This window comes from Sus scrofa, chromosome 1 (genome assembly GCF_054392235.1).
Source record: "Sus scrofa isolate SSC_HxYL_T2T_F1_AM1 chromosome 1, Sscrofa_HxYL_maternal_Yorkshire_Landrace_v2.0, whole genome shotgun sequence".
Taxonomy (NCBI): Eukaryota; Metazoa; Chordata; class Mammalia; order Artiodactyla; family Suidae; genus Sus; species Sus scrofa.
Window position 1 is genome coordinate 164,180,510 of NC_139383.1, and position 25,212 is coordinate 164,205,721.

The 25,212-nt window shown below is 36.5% G+C and overlaps 1 protein-coding gene across 3 annotated transcripts in view; it reads right to left on the bottom strand.

The window, feature by feature from the left end:
• DOK6 (docking protein 6) overlaps positions 1-25,212 on the bottom strand; it is a 402,580-nt gene that overhangs the window by 364,604 nt on the left and 12,764 nt on the right. The gene's annotated exons all lie outside the window — the stretch shown is intronic.

Consider the following 25,212-nt stretch of genomic DNA (forward strand, 5'->3'; position numbering starts at 1 on the left):
AAGCAAACAAATTAGTAAAATACAAAAGTAATTCTAGGAGGCAATTCTGAGTCAGTGGAGTTTGAAATTTTTTTTTCAGTAGAATATATTAAGTTTGTGTGTATGTATCTATCTGTATGTCTGTATGAGAGTGATTCAGAGTGAGACTCTGCCTAAAGTACATTTATTCATCAAAGCCAAGAAAGGGTCATTACAATATCACACTATTATTACTGGTAATAATAATAATGATAGAACAATGCTATTCCTCAAACATTCAGCAATTCCTATGAGCAAGGCTATGAGGAAGACATGGGAAACGTAAATCAGTTTAGAGTTTTTCTCTGCTTTCCTCAAGCATAATAGTGTTTCTTTTTGCACACTGGACAAGTGTGTGGGTGTGAGTGTGTGTGTGTATTTGCGTGCACAACATACATACACAAGACAGGTTAAAAGGACCAAATGTGAAGCAGAAAGTGCTGCTGCTCTGGGAATTCTAAAGTGAACAGGGACTGGCTAGAGATGAGACCTCAAGAAAGACAATGTGGGCTTTTAAATGGCGAAAATGTGGAAAGAAGGAAATACATTTTTTAGAGTAGATGCCACAATTTTATCAGTTCTTTACAAGCTAAAAAATAATAGATTCAGTGACTTATTTAGAAAACCATAAATTCACAAAAGGTCATTAATACAAATTTCTCATTCTGTCCATGAAAAGGTATAAATGGCTTAATGCTTAATTACTGTTTCAGAATACATAACATGTATATAGAAACATCAATATATTTATGTACAAATGTATCGACCAAGTCCACCTAGTAGTTTTAAAATATAAAGCATAATTGTATATTTAGTTTTGCTTGTATAAAAGCTTGATACTATCTGTTATTTATATATGATAAATATACTATATCAATACATTCATGTTAATATATTACATTATTGCTATGTTATTTTAACTTTGTATCTTCTTGTTCTTGCATTTATCATAATATAATAATATCATTGGACCCATTCTTGGTGATGTTAAGTGTTTTCATTTAAGTTGTGAATATTCTCTTTGCTATTTTTTTTCTCAGTAGCTGATGATGCCAAAATGATTAGTGACTGTAAAAGAATATTTTTTCTATTTCTATCACTCATTTTGCATTTTTATTGCTCATTCTTTGGTAAAAAAGAGTTTTGTCCTTTCCCCGACATCCGTTATATACTGTACAGGAAAGTAAGGATATACTTCAAAGCTTACTAGAAAATCTCAAGAGACCACACAGAAACAAGCTAAAGAGGCTCTCAGGGGCCACAGGAGAGTCAATTTAAGTATCAAAGTAAATAATGAGAGGAATTGACTATAAATTGACTTTTTAAGAAAAAGTCCTGGAGTTCCCGTCGTGGCACAGTGGTTAACGAATCCGACTAGGAACCATGAGGTTGCGGGTTCAGTCCCTGCCCTTGCTCAGTGGGTTAACGATCCGGCGTTGCTGTGAGCTGTGATGTAGGTTGCAGACGACGGCTCTGGCGTAGGCTGGCAGCTACAGCTCCGATTGGACCCCTAGCCTGGGAACCTCCATATGCCGCAGGAGCGGCCCAAGAAATAGCAACAACAACAACAACAAAAAAGACAAAAGACAAAAAAAAAAAAAAAAAAAAAAAAAAAGTCCATAAAGGATATTATAGAAATGAGAAAGTCATTTTTAAACACAAATAAGATATCGACAGAAAAGTAATTTCTTTTTTTTCCTTCTTTTCTTTGGCTGAAGTCATGGTATATAAAAGTTCTTGAGCCAGGGATTGAATCTGGCAACCTACATCACAGCTGTGGCAATGCTAAATCCTTAACCTGCTGCACCACAGCGGGAATCCCGAGAAGTAACTTCTTTATTTTATGACCTTTATCCACAGACACAACATCAAAGTGGTGTTAAATTCTTTAATAAAGTTATCTGCAATATATATCTTTATATAAGATATATATGTAAACCAAGAACCAGATGCAATGAATATACTACTTTCACATTTCTTATTGAGATTTTTTTAATCCTGAATGTGAGTTACCAAATAGTATTCATTGTGCTCAATGACAGGAAAGTTCCAACTAAAGTGGCAGAAGCTTAGTCATGGAGAACGTAAATACAGACTCAGAAGTCATAATCACCATCAAAAGCAGTAAGTAGAACAGTTCTGAGCACAGGTCCTAGAGACAAGGTTGACTAGGCTTTTATTTTGCTTTAGAATTTGCTAATTACTCACCAGATGCCTGAATTTCCCCAAACATAAAAAAAGACAAGTTTTAAGTTATTTAAAAAGTAAAATGCTGAGAACATTGACACATTTTAAGTATTCAATAAAGGTTTGTCATTCAATAACACAAGGACCAATGAAAAGGGTGAAGAAATGTGGAGAGCAGATTCAAAATGAGAAAAATTGCAAACCATTCAGAAAAAATGGCGAGCCCTAGAATATGTAACAGGCAAATTTTAGTTGTTATGGAATATAATAAATTAAATGGCAGTTCAATGAAATAAATTATTTTTGAAATGTATTCCTGAAGAAAAACAATGTTTTGGTATCATTTAAAAAAAAAAAAAAAAAAAAGCACATTTTGGTGTTCCTTTGTGATACAGTGGGTTAAGGATCCAGTATTGTCACTGTAGCAGACTGTGTCAGTGCTGTGGTGCGGGATCAGTCTCTGGCCTAGCAACTTCCATATGCCACAGGCACAGCCAAAAAAAATAAAGAAACTGAAATAAATAAATAAATAAATAAAAGCCTTTCTAATGTGATAGATATGGTTCTTGATTGTGATGTTTGAATGACAAATGTTTGTATATGGTAGAAACAAATTTGAAATCTTGTATCTCCTCTATTTCAAACAATTGAAGTCCTTATCCTTCCTTTAAATCTAGATACACTGTAGTCATGGAAATCTCTTTAAAGAATTGGCATTTCAAACTACTTGTTCATCCTTCTGGAGAAAAAAGATTACTGTTGTCATTATTTGCATGGGTTTAAAAAAGATAAATGAGTTCAAATTGCCCATAATTTAGCATTTGAATATAAATGATAAGTCAATGATAAGTCATTTGCCAATACAGCTGCAGGTAATTTTACTGAAAGAGAAGGATTGCCAATATTTCATATTTTCTGATGTGGCATTTACCCCCAAAATGTTCTACGCATCTCATCTGCTGTCAGTTAAAATCTTAAGTCTCTATGGATCTTATTTCTCATTCCTTTGTGAAAACAAACAGCCATATTGATCGAATTATCTCCCAGCATACAACTGTGACTCTGCACAAGTCTAATACATATGCCACGTACACCAAAAAGAGAAGTACTTGGGAAGGAACTCATTGAGATATTTTACACTGTGACTTATTCATATACATATGAACATATAGTTCTACAAAAAATAGTTCAAGTTATAATCACTTTATATATTGGAACACACACACAATTAATTTACAGACCCTCAATGTAGCAAAAGTTTTCTGCTGACTCAGAGATAAAGCAGATCAACTGACTTTTTTGACTCAGCAAGAAAGGAGTTCAGGGATCTGCTAAAAATCACATGAGACCTTACAATTTTTGTTAGAAGTGCACCCATTATTTCCACAACACTATTTGTTGAAGAGGCCATCCTTTCTCCATTGTGTATTCCTGGCATCCCTGATGAAGATGAACCAACCACATAACTGTGAAGTTATTTCTGGGCTCTCTATTCTATTTCATTGGTATTTTGATAGTACTATCCTGTCTTGATTACTATAACTTCATAAGACATTTTAAAATTAGGAAGTGTCATGCCTCCAGCTTTGTTCTATTTGTGCCTTTTGTGATTCCATATGAACTGCTCATTTTTTCTGTTTCTAAAAAAATGTCTTTGGCATTTCTATGGGGATTACATTGAATCTGTAAATTGCTAGGGATAGCATGAATATTTTAACAACCCATAAATAGGGGATGTATGGATATTCATATTAATAGAATACACAACATACACAAAAAATAACTGAAAGTGGATTAAAGACTAAGAAAAAAGCAATTAATTCCTTATTACTAATCATTAAACTACATTTTTATGACAGTGATACAAAGGTTTATAATGTGAGAGTTCCCAATGTGGCTCAGTGGGTTAAGAGCCCAGCATGGTGTCTGTAAGGACATGGGTTCAATCCCTGGGCTCTCACTCAGTGGGTTAAGGTCCAGCACTGCTACAAGCTGTGGTGTAGGTCGCAGATGTGTCTTGGATCTGGCATTGCTGTGGCTATGGTGTAGGCCAGCAGCTGCAGCTCCAATTCAACCCCTAGCCTGGGAACTTCCATATGCCACAGGTGTGGCTGTAAAAAGAGAAAAAAAAGTTTAAAATGTAATGTCTGCCATAAATTTGGTTTTTCTCAAGTGATAATGGAAAATTTGCTTACAGATGTATTATATGAAAAGCAGACTCATCCTGTACCCAACTCTTTAGCAACAAGCCCTTTGCACAGCTACATAAGAATTAACAAAAATTAATAACTAAAGACCATGAGGACTGGACCATAAGTCAAATTTATTAATCAGTAGAGAGAAAGATAGAACTAGTCTGATCACATATACTAGATAGTCAGTTACAGTCCAGGTTACACATTAATCCAGATTTTCTGACTGGTTAGCTCTTCTTTTTACTCTCAAAGGGTCCAAGTTTTGATGGGGGAATTACTTGATCACCCTACATATAGTCTGTGTTTTGCTATATTCTACTTTTTCTTTTCTTTTCTTTTTTTGCCTTTTTTAGGGCCACACCAGGGGCATATGGAGGTTCCCAGGTTAGGGGTCAAATCAGAGTCATAGCCACGAGCTTACACCACAGCCACAGCACCAAATCCTTAACCCACTGAGCAAGGCCAAGGATTAAACCTGCTTCCTCATGGATAGTAGTCAGATTCGTTTCTGCTGAGCCATGACGGGAATTCCTCTACTTTTTAAAAATGTCCTTGATATAGAAGGCACTTAATATTTGTTGAATGCATATTAAATATGTCATTTTCTAATGACATATTTGATTTTAAAAGACAACATGTTTCCTAATTATTTAATACTCAAAAATATACTTCATAATCTTCCCTTAAGAGCCAAGAATGGCATAATCAGCTATTAAGAGCCAATAAGGAGTGACAACATCCAAATGGCAGTGTAGGGAACTCCAGGGATCCATCTTTTCACAAAAGCAACTAAAACACTAGCAAAAAGTGTCAGAGTTAACTTTTGCAAAGCTCTGGAATCAAGCCAAAAACTTACAATAACCAGGGGAATGTCTATTGAAGAAAGATGCTGCTGCACTGCCATGAGAGAGAGCTGTGACATTTTTAATTGCCCACATACTATTTCCCACTCTCCAGGGAAACAACTGCCCATACCCCTGGTACAGGCTGCTAGTGCCAGAAGGAACAACATGGATGTTATTCTCAAAAATCGTGATTGCATTTTTTTTTTTTTTTTTTTTTTTTTGGCCTTTTAGGGCTGCAGTGTATGGAGGTTCCCATGCTAGGGGTCTAATCAGAGCTACAGCTGCCGGCCTATGCCACAGCCAAGGCAACACCAGATCCGAGCCATGTCTGCAAGCTATACCACAGCTCAAGGCAACATTGGATCCTTAACGCAGTAAGCGAGGCCAGGATCAAACCCACAGCCTCATGGTTCCTAGTCGGATTCACTTCCACTGTGCCACAATAAGAACTCCTGTGATTGCATTTTTTGACCTGTCTGATATATCCTGGAATGACCAGCATGAGCCTTACAGTTAATTCATTTGAATCAAGGCATTTCCGTGTTGGGTAGCACTTGCCAAAAGCATTTAAAGGCAAAACTATTGGCTACAGTAGCCTGAGGCAAGGGACAACAGTCAGGACAAGCAGAACAAAACAGCCAGGGAAAAAGAGGTTAAGAAAAGAAATATGTGGGAAAATAAAAGCTTCTACAAGATGGGTGTACACTGGGCAACTGAGAAGACCAGGTACGTGCCCAGAGCTGTACTCTGAAAAGAGCAGAGGATAACCTAAGCATTTACCTCTCTCTCATTTTCAGGGCCATGTAAGCACAAAGTGATGGCTAAGGCAGAGTTCGAAATGGCCTAGGTAGGCACTGAAGTAGTACAGAAGGAAGGAAAGTGTAAAGATTAGAGCAGAGATAACTAGGGAATAGAAAAACAACAGCGAAAATCAAAACCTAAAATTGATTCTTTAAAAAAAAGATTAATAAAATTGACGAACTTTCAGTTAGATTGATCAAGAAAAAAAGAGACACGATTCAAATTACTAAAACCAGAAATGAAAGTTAGGATGTTTCTACAGACCTTATAGAAATACGAAGGATGACAATGGATACTGTGAACAACTAAAAAAGTAGTTAATAGTATGCTAAAAAATTAGAAAACCTAGATGAAACAGACACACTCATAGAAACACAAACTGCCAAAACTGACTGAAGAAATAGAAAATATAAATTGATTTGTAACAGATAAAAGACTGAATCAGTTACCAACCTCATTCCTAAAGGAAAGCCCAGAATCTGATAGCTGCACTGGTGAATTATGGTAATAGTATTTCAAACAAGAACACTGGAGTTCCCGTCATGGCGCAGTGGTTAACGAATCTGACTAAGAACCATGCGGTTACGGGTTCGATCCCTGGCCTTGCTCAGTGGGTTAACGATCTGGAGTTGTCGTGAGCCGTGGTGTAGGTTGCAGACATGGCTCGGATCCCGCATTGCTGTGGCTCTGGCGTAGGCCAGTGGCTACAGCTCCGATTCGACCCCTAGCCTGGGAACCTCCATATGCCACTCCACAGCCCAAGAAATGGCAAAAAGACAAGGGCAAAAAAAAAAAAAAAAAAAAAAAAAAACTAACACCAATCCATTTCTGCCTTCTCTGGATAACAGCAAAAGCAGAGAGAAATACCTGTCATTCTATTAGGAGAGAATTATCTTGACACCAAAGCCAAATAAAGCTATCCCAAGAAAAGAAATCTATAGATAATTCTCTTTATGAAGAAAGAGAAAAAACTCTTCAACAAAATACAGTGTTGTAGGCTTCAAGTCCCCTTCAAGGAGATTAAACCCAAAAGCCTCTGGCCATGTCTCATTGTAATAACCCTTCCCCCACCTTGACCAGCCTGGTTGGAAAGGAATGTGGCCCATTCCTCACCCTACCTCTATATAACCTGTTCCCCATGAAAGCTTTTCTGCCCAAAATCAATCAGATCAAATATGCCCCATACAGAGATAAAACAACACTCAGCCCTTAGGCAAGGCGTAGGGGGAGCAGGAGAAATTGGGTCTTCACTCAGGTGGGGCTGATGGAGTGGGAAGGGGTATGAGAATAAAGTGTAAAATGAGTTGGGCCCTCTTTTTAACCTGTGCACACTTGAGTTCTCTCTCTCTGAAAATACACTTTTGCTTTAATAAATTTGAAAAAGGTCTGCCATTCCAATGCTTTCTTTGCAACAGTGAGATGGGAACCAAGGAAACTGTGACTCTATCACTGGCAAACTGAATCCAGCAGCATATTAAAAAATTATACACCATGACTAAGTGGGATTTATTCCAGGAATGCAAGTGTGGTTCAACATATGAAAACCAACCAAAGTAATATACCACAATAGACTGAAGGAAGTTCCATGTTACACAATAATCACAATTAATGCAAAGAAAAAAAATGCATTTGACAAAATCTAAAACCCTTTCATGATAAAAACGCTCTATAAACTAGTATCAGAAGGGAACTTCATCAAACCTAATAAAGGGCATCTATGAAAAACTCATAGCTGATATTATATTCAGTGGTGAGAAATTGAAAGCTTTCACTCTAAGATCAGGAATAAGGCAAGAATAAACACTTCACTGGTATTCAGCACCTCACTAGGAAGTCTCAACAGAACTCTTAGGCAATTAAAAACAAAACAAAACAAAACAAAGGCACCCATCCAAATTGGAAAAATTTAAAAAAAAAGAGTAAAAGTAACTCTGCCTGCAGAAAACCTCATCTTTCATATATAAAATTCTTGCAAATACACACAAAATTGTTAGAGCTAATAAAATCAGAAAAGAAGCAAAATACAACACAAGAAAATCAGTGTATATACACTAGCAATAAGTAATCTGAAAGTGAAATTAAGACAATCATTCCATTTACAATAACATCAAAAATAGGAATTCCCCTTATGGCTCAGTGGGTTACAAACTCAGTGAGTTCAATCCCTGGCCTCACTCAGTGGGTTAAGGATCAAGCATTGCTATGAGCTGCAGCGTAGGTCACAGATGAAGCTCAGATCCAGCATGCTGTGGCTGTGGTATAGGCCGGCAGCTGCAGCTCCGATTTGATCCCTAGCCTGAGAATTTCCATACGCTATAGGTGTGGTCCTAAAAAAAAGCAAGTGATAATAATAATACTTAGGAACAAAGTTAACCACAGAGGCACAAGACTTAGACAGTGAAACTACAAAATGCTACCAAAATAAATTTCGAAATACCTCAGTAAACATAAAGACATTCCATGTTTATCAATCAGAAGACTCAACAGTATTAAAATGGCAATATCCCACTCCCTACAAGTGTTCTACATAAGCAATGCAATTCCTATCAAAATCTCATTAGCCAGAGTTCCCATGATGGTGCAGTGGAAACGAATCTGACTAGGAACCATGAGGTTGCAGGTTTGATCCCTGGCCTCACTCAGTGGGTTAAGGATCCGGCATTGCCGTGAACTGTGGTGTAGGTCACAGACACGGATTGGATCTGGCATTGCTGTGGCTCTGGCGTAGGCCAGCGGCTACAGCTCCGATTAGACCCCTAGCCTGGGAACCTCCATATGCCACGAGTGCAGCCCTAAAAAGCAAAAACAGAAACAAACGAAAAAACTCATTAGCCTTTTGCAAAAATTCATATGATTCAAATTTCACATGGAATTTTAAGTAACCCCCAATAGCCAAAATAATCACGATAAAGAACAGAGTTGGAGGATTCACTTCCAACTTTAAAACTTACTACAAAGGTACAAAAATCCTAATAGTGATTGCTCCCATTAGGAGATATTTGGGTCAATGTAATGGAACAGTCTAGACATAAATCCACACATTTGTGACTAGTTGATTTTCAACAAGGCTGCCGAGACCCTATGTTGCGAGACATGTTTTTATAATATTTTCTTAGCCTCTTTGCTGAAAACTCCATCTTGTCCTTCCTTACTTTGTCCTGTCTTCCTGCTTGAGAAACAGTCACGGTGATGGTAAATGACTTAAGCTTAAGAACAAAGACCTAAAGGCATGGGTTATTCTGCTGAATGAGGACATAATACATTGGTCTAGGCACGCTGGAACTGTGTAGATTGGCACGCCATTTGCACGATAAGTCCTCTAAAGAATAAGAGAAAGAGGAACCTCATGGCCCCAAGTGGTTTATGAGTGGTCATTAGCAGAATATGCATTAGCAAAGAGAACCAAGGTACAAACCTAGGCACAAAGGGTTGCCGCAAATAGGCATGCCATTTGCAGAAGCACAGTGAGGATTCTCTGAAATACTATGCATAGATAACTAACTCAAATGTTAATGATTCTTAAATGCCTAAAGTTCAGAGTAAAACTTTAACCATCTACCAGCTAAGTGACTTTTAAAATAATAAAAGAACTTATAAAATAATAATAAAAAAACCCTATATCCTGCACCTACAACCCCCTTTTCACTAGAGCACAATAAAAGCAGTGTGGTTTCTGGAGGCAGGGCTCCTGGTCCCTGTGACCTTGAGTCCCCCAGTTTCCACCTTTAGTTAAGATAAATGTCTCTGTGTCCTTTTTTTTTGTTGTTGTTGTTGTTGTTGTTGTTGTTGTCTTTTTGCCTTTTCTAGGGCCGCTCCCGCGGCATATGGAGGTTTCCAGGCTAGGGGTCGAACTGGAGCTGTAGCCACCGGCCTACGCCACAGCCACAGCAACGTGGGATCCGATCCGTGTCTGCAACCTACACCACAGCTCACGGCAACGCCGGATCGTTAACCCACTGAGCAAGGGCAGGGACCGAACCCGCAACCTCATGGTTCCTAGTCGGATTCGTCAACCACTGCGCCACGATGGGAACTCCTGTGTCTTGTTTTATGTTAACTTTTTTTCCTTAAGTTCCACAGCACCCGTTCTTCAGCTCCATCCGGCTGAGCAGGTCTCGGCAACCCTACAACTGGGAAAAAATAGTTTTTTCAACAAATGGTGCTATTATAACTGGCAATCCACACAGAAAAGAATGAAGCTGAACCTCTACCTTACACCATATAAAAAAAAAATAGCTTAAAATGAATCAAAGACCTAACTTTAAGAGTTAAAGCTATAAAACTATTAGAAGAAACCATAGGATTAAGTCTATACAGCACTGGATTTGGCAATAGTCTTGGATACGATAATGGAAGCACAAGCAACTAAAGAAAAATTTTTTAAATTGGACTTCATCAAAATTAATATTTTGTGTATCAAAGCATATTATCAAGAAAATGAAAAGAGAGCCTACAGAACAGGATAAAAATTGCAAGTCCTGTAGCTGCTAAGAGTCTTGATTCCAGAATACATAAAGAAACTTTACAATTCAACAACAGAAAAACAATCACTTTCCTCCCCGAAACAGGCAAAGGACTTGGGTAGGCATGCTCAACTACAGTCATTAGGGAAAGGAAAATCAAAACTACAGTGAGACACCACTTTAGACCCACCAGAATGGCAATCATCATAATCACAACAACAAAGAAAACATATGGTGTTGGCAAGGATATGGCTAACTTGGAATCTTCACACATTGCTGGTAGAATGTAAAATGGGACAGTCATTGTGCAAAACAGTTTGGTGTTTCCTCAAGAAGTGAAACAAGAAATTACCATATAAGACAGACATTCCACTCATTCATATGTATTTAAAATAATTTTAAAAGCTATTGTCTACAGAAGTACTACTGACAATCACCCAAAGGTGGAAACAACCCAAATACCCATCAACTGATGACTGGGTAAATAAAATAGAGTATATTCACACAGCGAAATATTATTCAACCATAAATGAAATACTGATACATGCTACAACACAGATGAGCCTCAATAACATTACGCTGGACGAAAGGGCCAGACACAAGAGGTCACATAGTATATCATTCCATTTATATACCCAGAATAGCTAAATGCATGGAAACAGAAAGCAAATTGGTAATTGCCAGGGGCTGGGGGAGTGTGAAATGGGTAGTGACTGAGTATGCAATACAGTTTTCATAAGGGGTTATGAAAATGTTTTGAAACTAGATTGATACAATGGTTGACAACGCGTGAATGTACTTAATTCCATTGAACAATACACTTTAAAATGGTTAATTTTATACTAAGATGACTTTGCCTCGATAATATATTTTTTCTCAAAATTAAAAAAAAAAGAAAAAAAAAAGGACAAACATGGCAATCAGCACTGAGAAGGCAGCAAAAAAGATGACAGAAATTCTTCCCCATGAGGTTTTTAATCAAGTAAACCTCAGCGAAACAACTACAAAATAGGCATAGCTCATACGCAGGGTTGGGTAGTCGGGAAATGCATTATTGGAAAATGACCACAAGTTAAATCAACTCCATACAGTGCCATTTTTGCATAGTTATGAAGGCAATGAGCTCCTGGATCATATATTCACAACGATTCTTTGACTCTTCAAATATCCTGGCACTTATTCCAATGACTGTATGTTGCAAGTGAACTGGCCCAGGCCGCATAGATGATCGCCATAACCTCCAAAACATCAAAAGTCTTTAAAAATTCCAAATTGTCTACTGAACCTGATCCTTTCTTAGCTCAGCCACTTCCGTGAAGTCATCTAAAGATACCTTAAAACTCACATTTTTTACTTCCCTGCTTAATATCCTTCCCTACTTGCTTTGCAGGCTGCAAGAAACAGATAAGGATTCAGGTTTCTCCAGCTTAGAGAGTGTAATCCCTGTCCCAACCAGACAGAATTGGGTCCCTGGGTATTTATAATAATATAATAATTACACTTTTATAGCATTTTACTTGTATCTCTTCTAAATGACTTATATGATTTAATTCATTTATTCAATGTTCCAACACTATTTTGCAGAGGAGAAAACCAAAGAAGAAAGAGAAGATAAATATCTCCAGTCCACACTGCTATTAAGTGCCAGCTCTAAGTTTCGAGATAGAATAGGATAGGATAGAACCTACACCACAGCAATGACCACAGCTATAGCAATGACAATGCCAGATCCTTAACCCACTGAGCCACCAGGGAACTCCCTACAAGTATAGAGATGGTTTCAAAATCAGCATGTGAAAATCATGTTTTCAATTCAATATATTCTATAAAAATATAATTTTTGACTTTGAAAGAAATTAATTCAGGCCCTGAACCTACCAATGCTTTCATCATGAAGTAGACTACCTCTTTACACCAAGTGCAAAAATTTGAGTCATCTTTATCACTTTTAGATAAAATAAGTGTGAAATAACATTCATTTCCCCCTATTTGTTTGTACATTAATTCAATGAGTATTTTTTGAGCACTGGCTATGGGTCAGTCTTGTGCTAGGAGAATGCAGTCAGAAAAAAAAAAAAAAGTGGTCCCTACAGATATAAAATTAAAGATTGTGATATTTATCATGTGCGGAGAATGCAACTGGCTTGAAGATAATGATCAGCATGTAAAAAGGCATTAAGCAGAAATTAAATTTCTATCGCTGAAAAATAATTTGCAAAGCATATAGGAATCTTTAAAGATACTTAAAAAGCACAAATAAGATAATTCCAAATAATTTCATTAATATGCATAAGATGAGCAAATTTATCCTATTTCCTAAGGATAGAACATAAATCAAAAATAGCACTAATGGTGAAATTTTAAAAAGTAAAACACAAGGTAAAGAAAGACTGATTAATTATGCAAGGGTTGTACACAATTCAGGATTATCTAAATCCTCTGATCCTTTATTTTGTCCTCTTACCCCATCTCTGCATATCTCAGGGTAACCGTATTTTAATCCCCAGCTTAAACGTTATCTCCTTTCTGAAGTATTATTCTGAACTCTGCCCTCCTTCCAGCCAGAATGATTTGTTCTTTTCTCTCAATACCCAAAATACTTCATTGTGTCTTTCTTAAGACACTCAAAACATTCAGCTTTGCATTATGCATTCAGGGTTTTACCTCTACCTGAGCCATCTCTATATCACAGAACACCTGTAGGGCTTTTCACATGCAACAGCTGTTGAATGAACAATTATTCTGCCATCCCTTGGCTGTTGATATTTCTATTTTAAAAAGAATAATAGATTTGTAGCTACCTTTATTGCTGTACTGTCCAAAGCATGTTCTGGTGAACCAAACAAAAGAATTCTCTGATTCAGAAATAACTTGTAAATTTATCTACATTAGTCATATTTGAATAAGTCATTGGGAGTAGGTTTGGTATGGCTTTGAAATTTTTTATAAGAAATACAACTCAAAACAAGTAACTCATATTAAGTTGTACAACAACAGATGTTATGCACAGAGATGTCCTATTGAATTTATTTTCTGGTCTTCCAATGTTTCAATGGCAAAAATGTTTTGAAAAGCAAAAAGATCCTGAAAGACTTATCACAAAATAAGATGAACAGAACAACATAATTTTCAATTTCAAAAATTAAGCACAACTATAATAAAATATTACTTGGCATAGTTTTATACTATTTTTGACAGTAACAGTGTTTTAATAATAACTGCAACAAAATGGCACTTTAACTTCATTTGCTGTTGATATAAAGGTGCTTTTTGGTCAGCTATTAGTTCTGATTTAATATGAATTTGATTAAAAACAGAATTTACCAGAAATAGGAGGTATAGGCAATTTACTTGAAAAGTTTCATCTTCATGTTTTTCTTTTTTCTACTGCAATTTCAAAATCTTAATGTTGTCAATTTTCTTTCAAACTAGGCCACTGAGAATCAAACAGTGGGGTCAAATAATTTAAGAAGCTGCTGAATCTCACTACCCACTCAGTACCTTCAACTACACAAAATACAGTTGTTTTTATATTAAAGACTGCAATTTTAAAATAATGACCTTTTTTTTTGTTTCATGTTCAATATTTTTCATAGTCAAGGCAAACAAAATATAAGTTTTTAATAAGAATGGAAATCCGAGAAAAGGCAATTTGTATAGAAAGTGAGATAACTGCGAGACCAAATTCTGCTCCACAGAAACAGTGAATATTAAAAAAAGGTGACACACTGTCTACTGGCCTCTCAGTGAAAAAGCCTGCAACCCAAGAAATATATTCAGCTACATTTATTTAAATGTAGCTCGAGTTCTCTCTCAAGAATAAAGGTGCCAGGCAGACATTTCCACGAATGCAGTTAAGTCAGAGAGCAGACAGGCGTACCTCGTTTGCGGCGTTTAGCTCTTCTGCCCTTCGCAGATACTTCGTGGTTTAGAAATTACAGGTTTATGGCACGGCTGCCTACAGCGAGTCCATCTGCACCTTCTTTCCAGCAGCACCTACTCGCTTGGTGTCCCTGTCACATTTGGGGAAATCTCGCGATATTTCAGACCCTCCACCTGTAGAAAGATTACTTTGTGCCAAAAGAGTAAGGATGGTTGCTGTTGTTTATTTAGTAAGAGCGTATTTTTTAATGAATGTATGTACTTTTTTTTTTTAATACATAATGCTGTAGGTCACTTAAACTACAAGAGTGTAAACGTAACTTTGATATGCACTGGGAGAGCAAAAATTCGCACAACTCACGTGATTGGAATATTCTCTTTCTGGCATGGTCTGGAACAGAAACTGCAATGGCTCCCGGGTATTCCTGAACTGCAACTATTCTTACCAGGTTCTCAAAAACAACTATTTAATGATAACAATGCAGCTAACCCAGATACATTTCAAATAAAAAAACTCAAGAACAGGCAGGCTGGATGGTGCATATCACACATTTAAATATAGAACTAAAGTTTGGAAAAGTGTAAGAATTATGATTTACAAAACAGGACGTTATTAAAAACACTAACAAGTTAGAATCATAGGCAGAAATCAGGAAGGAGATGTAATGCAGAGAGATCCTATAGGGTCCCAGAAAAGACCTCCACCTGCCTTTTGTCTATAGAAAAACTTTAGTCAAATGATAAATTTAATCAGAGTAGTGAGAAAATCCGGTAAAGAAAACAGTTAAGCAAATAAAAGACCAGTTTAGCCATTCAACAAAGTCGATGACCTTTAGTTCTTCCTCAAGGACTATAAATAATATTCTGAGCCCTGTCTTTTGAGCTGTTTTGCAGAGACTGAAACCCCCACCAGGTGAAAGAAGTTAACCGTGTGCTGCCCACAAGCACTTAGACCCCAGACCTGTTAGAACCAAAGACTGATGATGTTGACTCCCAATCACCTCACCACAAACCAATCAGAAGAATGTCCACCAGCTGATCATGCTCTGCCCCTTGAACACTATAAGCCCCCTTACTTATAGTGTCAGTACTCCCTGGAGGATAGGACACAGTTTTGAGGACGTTAGTCTGCTAGCAAACCAATAAAGATATTCTTTCCCACCTCACCCAAAACTCTGTATCCACATTTCTATCTGGCACTGAAGAACAGAAGCCAGGGTTCGGCCACAGAGAGGAGAACTGTAAGTGTGCTTTATTACTAAGTGTAACTTTATCAATTTTCATAGTAGAGAATAAAGAGATATGATCTTAAATTATCTTAAATATTACTTCTATAAATCTAAAGAAAAGCACATGACCAAGGAGTAGCTATATCTCAAGGATGAAACTGAAAAGGGAAGGAAAAAAATGCTCATATATATAGTTTTCCTTGAATGCAAACAATACATATTTTTTTAAAATTTTTTAAAAATGGAAATAATTTAGGCAAAAATAAGCAAATAAAAGTATTTTTAAATACAGTCCTTAAAGTGCAAAGATAACATCTAATGCTATTCTGCATCTTGAACTTCTTAGGACTTCATCATCAGACCAGACTTAATGAAACAAAGCCCCAGTTCTTCAAGGAATACTCTGTCTACAATCTAGTGGAATTACCCTTGTCTCTACCCCCATAAGCACAGAACAAACAAATGTAGTACTGTTGCCAGTACTTAGTATTTAATTAGTCAAACTATGAGTAAGAAAATTTTTACATTAATTTCATATTTTAAAACCTTTTTGAAATACAGAAATATGCATATTGGGTTCCCTATTTTTTCAAAATAGTATCATATTATGAACAATCAGCTTAAAGTTTCAGTCTTTGCACTCAGATTATGTATGGGTTTGGTATCTTTCTACACATTTCAGAAAAACCGTAATATTAAAATTGTTTAGTTTAACAGTTTTTAGAGAAAATTTTCACTAATTATAAACTATATTAGGGAATATTTCAGTGTTTAATTGTAATATATTTTCAAATTCTTTTTAAATTTCATTTTCTTTGGTCATTATAATCCAGATAGGTTCTTATAATTTAATGGCTGTGGTTTTAAAGAAATATAATGTTGAGGAGTTCCCATCATGGCTCAGAGGTTAACAAATCCGACTAGGAACCATAAGGTTGCCGGTTCGATCCCTGGCCTCGCTCAGTGGGTTAAGGATCTGGTGTTGCTGTGAGCTGTGGTGTAGGCCAGCGGCTACAGCTCCGCTTAGACCCCTAGCCTGGGAACCTCCATGTACCACAGGCGCAGCCCTAGAAAAGACAAAAAGACAAAAAAAAAAAAAAAAAGATTACATACACACACGCAAAAAGATGTATAATGTTCAAATGTAGGATGCTACCTGTTTGTAATACATAAAGTAAAAAATATGAGAGAATTATTCTATGCTCTGTAAGATATTAACATAAGAAAAATGGATAAAGGATAAACAGAATTCTCTATACTATTTTTGTAACTTCGATGTAAAATTACCTCAAATTAAAGTTACAAATTGTGGGAGTTCCCGTCGTGGCGCAGTGGTTAACGAATCCGACTAGGAACCATGAGGTTGCGGGTTCGATCCCTGACCTTGCTCAGTGGGTTAACGATCCGGCGTTGCCGTGAGCTGTGGTGTAGGTTGCAGACGCGGCTCGGATCCCGCGTTGCTGTGGCTCTGGCGTAGGCTGGTGGCTACAGCTCCGATTCAACCCCTAGCCTGGGAACCTCCATATGCCGCGGGAGCGGCCCAAGAAATAGCAACAACAACAACAACAAAAAGACAAAAAAAAAAAAAAAAAAAGTTACAAATTGTATAACTTTGACCCAACAATTCCACTTCTAAGACATTACCCCAGAGGTGAGGTAAGCCCAACACCAGTGAATTTGTTGAACTAATTATATAATATGCACAAATCATACCCACTGAAAACTGTAGGCATCTATATTTATTGTGAGAAATCAAAAATTATCTTGGGGTGCAGATATTGGTCATGCTATTCACTAGCTGTAATAAAATTCTGCTCTATATTTTATAATCTATATTCCCTACTATCTATGAGCCATATAGTCTATATTTTATAATCTAATCATTAGTTCAATACAAAGCAGAATAAGCTAAGGGCCGTGAAGAATTCTAAACAAAGTGAAAACAGGTTTAAAAGTAGGGTAAATATATTAGGCTGGAAAGGATCTTGGATGACTAGATTTAGAAAAAGGACATTAAATAGAATGTGAAATATCTCAAAGTAAGTTGGTATGAATGTTTATTAAAATGATCTTTGACACTTTTAAAAATAACTAATGTTATTGAATTCATATTTGTCATATATTTTCTGTTTGCATTTTATTTTTATTATTATTTTTAAAGTCCAGCCAAGGGGAGCTAACGGTGGAATCCTTCAGTCTCTCCATTCCAACCTGGACCACTGATGGAAGAGTAGCTCCTTTGCTGAGCCACTCTCTCTCCTGTCTTTAACATGTGTCTACTGCAGACTTCCAAGTTTAAATTCATAGGTGTATACCTGCAATAGGGCTGACATACAAATGCACTCATCAGAGAAACTATGACAACCAAGCAAAGAAAGTGCCAGAAGAAAGGAGAGCCTTGCTCTCTCCTAATGTCTGCTGAGGCTTATTTCACTCCCAAGGTCTCTTGGTGCTCGATGCCAGGCCCTTCCCAGTGAGCAAGGCTGCCAGGTTCCTTCTGCAGCAGCTCTCATTAGCAACAAACTAAAGTCAACATCAAGTAAGTGCAGGAACTGGAAATCAGATCCATTCAGTCATTTAACAGATGTATGTGTCTCCTTCTCCGAGTCTCCCTTTGGGCTGAGCACCCAGATCCGGGTGGAGGGGTGGGGGGGGTGGACAAGAGAGGTAAGGTGCTGTCCTCCTGAGCCTTACAGGAATCAGTTCCCTACATCTTATTATTTTTAATGGTATTGACATGATCTGCAGTGTTTAGTAAATGGTCCAAATTTTAGTTATTTACACCTTTTCACAGAAATTTAGACTCAAACGGTTTGTACAGGTAATCTGAATGTTCTCCTTTGGATTCCTATTTCTGTAATCATTAACAATAGGCACTGAAACAAATGTTTCATGTATAATTGCATGTCCAATATTAAAGTCAATGAAATTTAAATTAAAATCTCAGTGAAGTTTTTGATGCAACTTAAAAACAGATCCCTAAATGCAAATGACAAAATAAAGGATTAAAAAATCCTAGACAACTTTGGAGAGGAAGAATAACATAGTAGGAGGTAGAGAAGGATATGAAGGTTCAATCCACATAGATGAACAGTGCGGCAGAGTGGAGAGCCCAGATGCAACACTCACATACATAGAAACGTGGTATGTGAGAAAAAGTAGCATTGAACCTGGAAAGAAAAGGACAGAGTATTTCACAAAAAGTGATGAGAAAACTGGCTAAACATTTAGAAAAATAAATCTGATCACAATCTTGTACTAACCAAAAATTATTCCAGGAGAGGAGTTCCCGTCGTGGCGCAGCGGAAACGAATCTGGCTAGGAACCATAAGGTTGCAGGTTCCATCCCTGGCCTCGCTCAGTAGGTTAAGGATGAGGCATTGCCATGAGCTCACGGCTCGAATCTGGCATTGCTGTGGCTCTGGCATAGGCTGGCAGCTACAGCTCCGATTGGACCCCTAGCCTGGGAACCTCTGTATGCTGTGGGTATGGCCCTAAAAAGACAAAAGACAAAACAAATAGACAAAAATTATTCCAGGAGAATTGAAAAAGCTACCTATGAAGATTAAAATTTGAAACTGTTAGAATAAAATATAGGTGAATATCTTTATGATATTAGGTCAGGAAAGAATTTCTCCAAAAATAAAAAAGATAAATATGTATTTCTATCTTTAGAATGTTAAAGCTAAAATGATCTTAAAGATAGTCTTGCTCAATGCCTTCATATATAGGCAGAAAGAAACAAACCAAGGGGGGCATAATCAGAAAATTAAGTATATGGTTAATAGTTTAACTTAATTTTCTGATTGTCTATCCCTTTGACTTTAATAGTTTGTGTGATTTCTTTAATTTTAGCACAGAGATAGTTTTTCAACATTGTAAATCAGAATCACTTTAGTTTTTAAAATTGCAAATATCTAATTAGAGATTGCCTGATGGGCTGCATTTTTAAAATTCTTAAAAATTAAAAACTGCATTACTGATGATTCAGTGAATAAAAAAGAATATTGTAAAATAAATTCAAATTTTCTTACATTATGGTGAGGTCTTACCAAGTAAATGTGATTGTGGGATAATTGAAAACAAATTAATTTCATGGACAGGTAAAATGAAAATCAGGAAAAAGGTATATAAAGGCAAAAAGTACAAGCAAAGCACTATAAATAACTGAAAAGAGAGGGAGAAAACCAGATGTTGTTTAGAAATTCTAGAAAAAGCTTTGTAAATGAGGAAACTTTTTAAATGGTCTTAAAGACATATAGTACTGTAACAAACCATGATAGTGAGAGCAGAACAAAAGTTTTATATCACAGAATACAAAATAAGTATATATAACCAAAGGGCCAGAAGTGGGAAATTATTCATACATTTTTACATGACTGTATATCACACAAAAGGCACTATTCTGAATATGATGGCAGTTCTCTTATCTATTTTTGCTGCCCATACGGGCTCTTTCATTTTTTGGCTTAATTTCTACATAGCATCCCCACTTCCAATCTTGTCCCTGCCAATCCATGCCTCAAATGCACAAACATTACTGTATTACGTGCCAATCCATGCCTCAAATGTACAAATATTACCGTAATACGCCCGTCTTAAAAATCCTCTTCTAAAATCCCAATGAATATACATCATGGTTGTAACTTCCTGTAACTTTAAATGTCTTCTAAAATCTGACCCAACCTTGGCACACTTTACACACAAGTGCTAATCCGATATTTGCGGTTTACAAATTCAGATATTCCATGATATTTTGCTCTGCCCAGCAAAGGCAGGTTACTCCATTATTCACCCAATCCTTCCTCCAAATTCATTTAACAAGTCTGCCTCATACCTCAAAACTAACTCAATCACCTCCATCTTTCTGATGCCTTCTTGGTTCTCAATGGCAGAGTTCCCTCCTATTTCTCTTACCATCTTCCCTTGTAAAAAGCACATACAATGCTGCATGGCAAAATATATGTACTTCAAAGTGTTTTTTTGTTGTTTTAAATTAAATCTTTTAAAATTAGATTTCTGAATGGTTCTGGTTTTTATTTATTGTTTTTATATATTTTGTATCTAACCGAATATTGAATACATTGAGGTTTTACTATGTCAGACACAGTGGAGGTGCCCAAAACACATCAAAGCAAAGAGCATGAACCTTGACTTCAAGGAGCACATTGAATAAGGGGGGGTCAAAAAATTAAACACAAGGTTGCCAATTTGGGAATACCTAGTTTGTGCCAACCTATACCCAGAAAACCCACCTCTAAGCATATAACCTAAAAACAAAAAAAAAAAACTCTTGCACATTTGCACCAGAAAATACAAATTGTGGAGTATTTATACCAAAGAATAATGTACAGAAGTAAAATGAATAAAGAACTCAAAATGATTAAATCTCAAAAACATTATCTTGAGCAAAGACAAGTATATTTCAGGAAGTCAGACAGTATGTGATTCTAGGTATATAAAGTTGAAACTATGCAAAGCAACAGCACATATTATTTAAGTAAAAAATGTAAGGAGTTCCCATCATGGCGCAGTGGTTAACAAATCCGACTAGGAACCATGAGGTTGCGGGTTTGGTCCCTGCCCTTGCTCAGTGGGTTAACGATCTGGCGTTGCCGTGAGCTGTGGAGTAGGTTGCAGATGCGGCTCGGATCCCGCGTTGCTGTGGCTCTGGCGTAGGCCGGTGGCTACAGCTCCAATTCGACCCCTAGCCTGAGAACCTCCATATGCTGCAGGAGCTGCCCAAGAAATAGCAAAAAGACAAAAAGAAAAAAAAATGTAATGCATTAGAAAACTATGCGTAGAATTCTGAATATAAGTTTACTTCTCAAGTTACTGGGCTGGGATACACAAGGGGCTTTAAGTTTACCCATTTAATTTCTTTTTTTAAAAAACAAGCAAATTTAGCAACATGTTTTTAAGACAGTTTTATGTTCCCTACTTGAAGTATTTCATAATTTAAAGAAATATGGCAATATCAACTGCTTCTATGGGAAGTTCTCTCATTTCATTGGTTCTGAGCTTATAAATTGGAACAATAACTTGTGGCCAATCTGCAAACATCTAGTAAAGTGAAAATGCACCTATTTTATAACTGGAATTCTACTTCTATGCACATACCTCGGAGAAACTTGGATACATGTGATCAAGGAGAATTATATGTGTACTTGGTAAAGTTTGCTTTATAACAGCGAAAACAGAAAAACCTCCTCGGTGTCCATTGACAGGAAGTATAGTTTATTTATGTAATATAAGACAATAAAACCATTGAAATGAACAAACAAGATCTATATAGTAACATAAATACTGAATACAACTGTTCAGTATGTTAATCTCAAGAGGCTCAAATGGGTCTTCAACTCTCAACATTTTTCTATCTAAAAAAATATTAAAAAAATATTAAAGCAGAATGAATTACTATGATAAAATTAGTAAAATATGGGTAGTTTGCATGTGCTGATTTGTAATAGGATTCTATGTAATTTCCAAAATGTTTGAAATAGTACATGATAAAAAAACTAAATGAAACAATGGTAGGTATTGTGGATAGCTTTGAATTACAAGTTTTAGTTTAATTATTCCTCTAGGTAATGAGAAGCCATGGGGAAATTTAAGAGGGAGAATTACATGTTTCAAACTGAAATTTAGGAAAATTAATCTGGCAGAAGTACAAGGATAATTGAGCTGGCAGTAAAAAGAACCATTGGAAAAAAATCTCACCAACAGTTGAAACTAAAGTTAAAGAAGCAGAATTTTAACTGGAAAGAGATCACAGAGGACACGGACATTCCTTGGCAGCAGCCATAAGATATGGCATTTGGTTATCTGCAGTGGATCAGATAAAAGGAAGAGCCAGTATCATCTCTGAGATCCGATACTGACTCAATTGGAGGTGCATAGCAATGCTAAATATCTACTTATAGATATTTATATGTGACTCAGTGGCTGGTACTGGAAGAAAAAATAGTATGTTCTTTTAGACTCACTGGATTGGGGTGCACTATGGGTATTAAAGCAGGAAAGCTTTCATAGAAATTTGGGCATACAAATCTGGTGACTTGAAGTGAGATTAAAGTTGAAAGTATCCACTTTAGGTAAATCTTTTGAAAAGTAGGAATAAAACTGTAGGGCTCAGAACTAAATAAGCATTCTAAGAAAAAGACGTAAGAGTTTAAGAAAAAGACCAGTGAGAGAAGTCTTGCAATGGTGGGTGATGGGAGGGCAGGAGAAGGAGGGGAAGCCAGTGAAAGATGTAGAGGAAAATGTGAGGGAGGCACATGTGCAGGGATACCTTGTCTTCTACACATATGTAACCGTAGGTATTAGAAACAGAGGCCATGCATTTAGGGCTAGAAATTGGTAAGATATATATATATAAAGGAAGGTCCAGAAGTGAAGGGCTGATGAGGTGATACTACCTGTGCTTCTTTTAGCTGAAACAAATAGAAGTGACATTTAAAAAAAAAGAAAAAGAAAAAGATCAAATGACATAGCTAGTGAAGCAAAGACCAGAATGCTCAGCACTCCAGATGAGGAAGTATGGTGGCCCCCAGGCAGTGTGGCCAAGCCATGATCACCCTAGCAATCTTAGCTCAGCTTCCCACCCTTCACTCACATCAGCCCATGCAGGTCATTTTGCCAGACTAAAATGTCTAAAACACTTTTAATCAAGTAATTGCTCTGTATTAAAATCCTGCCTACTGTATAGCACAGGGAACTATACCCAATATTTTGGTATAGAATATGATGGAAGATAATACAAGAAAAAGAATATGTATGTATACATGAATGCCTGGGTCACTTTGCTATTCAGAAGAAATTAGCACAATATTGTAAATCAAGTACACTTATAAAAAAAGGGGGGAAAAAACCCTGTCACTTTGTGTCAAATATAAAACCCAGCAAAGTACGCTGTCTAAAGCAAAGAAAGAAGGACTGTCCAAAGAGGTAAAATTTATAAAATATTCCAAGCTGATGATACTGCTTCATTGTGGCAAGTCAAATCAGTGTCTGTTGTTCAGGAATACCAATATCAATGGGTATAAAGGTGCGGGGTCTACCATGTGCCTGCACTCCAAATATTTTATCTTATTTACAGCCTACACTCCTTATGGAATAGCCTTTTAGCATCTGACACTCAATTTAGAGATGAGGTACAGAGATGAAAATGTAATGGAGCCAACAAAAGGTCTTTCCTTCCAGAGTTTTCCCTCTCCTCTACACTGAGCCAGTGCTCAAAGTTTGGGACCCTTGAGCTAGGCTTAAATCATGTTAAAAATCTGAAATACTGAGTTTTCCTGAAGCAGAGTTGTAGCAGAGACAAAAAAGAATGTAGTCGTTGCTAGAAGAGGGGTATCAACCAGTTCTAAGTCATAAAATCATGTGTCATAAAAGTCAACATAAATGATATGGAAGAAAACCTATTTCAGAATTATGCTTTTGCATATAGGAACTATTTTTGCAATGGTCTCCACATTTTAAAATAAAAAGAAGAGAGAAAATTTCATAACTCTCCAACATATTTAAAGTGATGTATGGATCTCAGGGTTTCAAGGTTGACAGAATACATGCAGCATAGGGAAAGTGATAAAAGAGATTTGAGGATCCATCTGTGATATTACCTTTGAGATTAGGATCTGAGTCAGAGTAAAGCCACCTGAGAAACACTAGAACAGAGATATTACATGGCCCCAACCTATATTGGGAGGAAATCTACATAAAATAGCTTCATAATTGGTATAGGTTATTTAAAAAAGTATACCATGTCCTAGTCAAAGGTTCCATTATCAGAGGACAACCTCTACTGGGGACAGAGTGAAACGCATTGTCATCAAAATGTGTGCAATGGTTAACAGGTATTCTGAGAAGAAACTAGAATGGAGTATAAAAGAATGAAGCCTTCAATCTCAGGGCATTACCTCTTTTAAATTAATAGTCTTCCTCTATAAAATGAAGACATCTGACCCCTGAAGAATGTGCTATTTTAAAGGGGAACTATAAGTGAAAGCATGTTTCAAACTGTAAAATACTATGCAAATACAAGTTGTTGCTATGATTCTTAATGGAAAATTCCTCTTGCTTGAAAACGGTTATCACAATGTCCTAATATGTCATTGGAAATTTCACAACCAGTATTAAAAATAAATATATACATAAACAATAGTCAAAATAGCAACTGAAAAAATAATACAACATAAAAAATACATCTAATGTTGTAGAAATAACTTTTTTTTTTTAACTTAGCCTTCAAACCAAAACTTAATCTCTCCAAAAAACTAATGCACTTTGGGGGGTTTTGTTTTTGCATGGTGTATTCTTAAGGAAGCTATGTTTTAGTTGCTTTCTCAAAGAATTTTCAGAAAATGTCTTTAGGTGAAGTTAAAATACTAGATAAAAATGAAGCATTGAATGATATCTTTTAGGTAAGATGTAAGACATTTTTCTGGGTGATATATTGCCAATTACCACCTTTGTATTACAATGCCATTGGTACCGCTAAAGCTAATTACAAAGGGGGAAATTACAAACTGCCTCTGAGACAGCAGTGCCAATACTCCTGTATGTGTCAATCAAAACCCTGGTAGTGCAATTC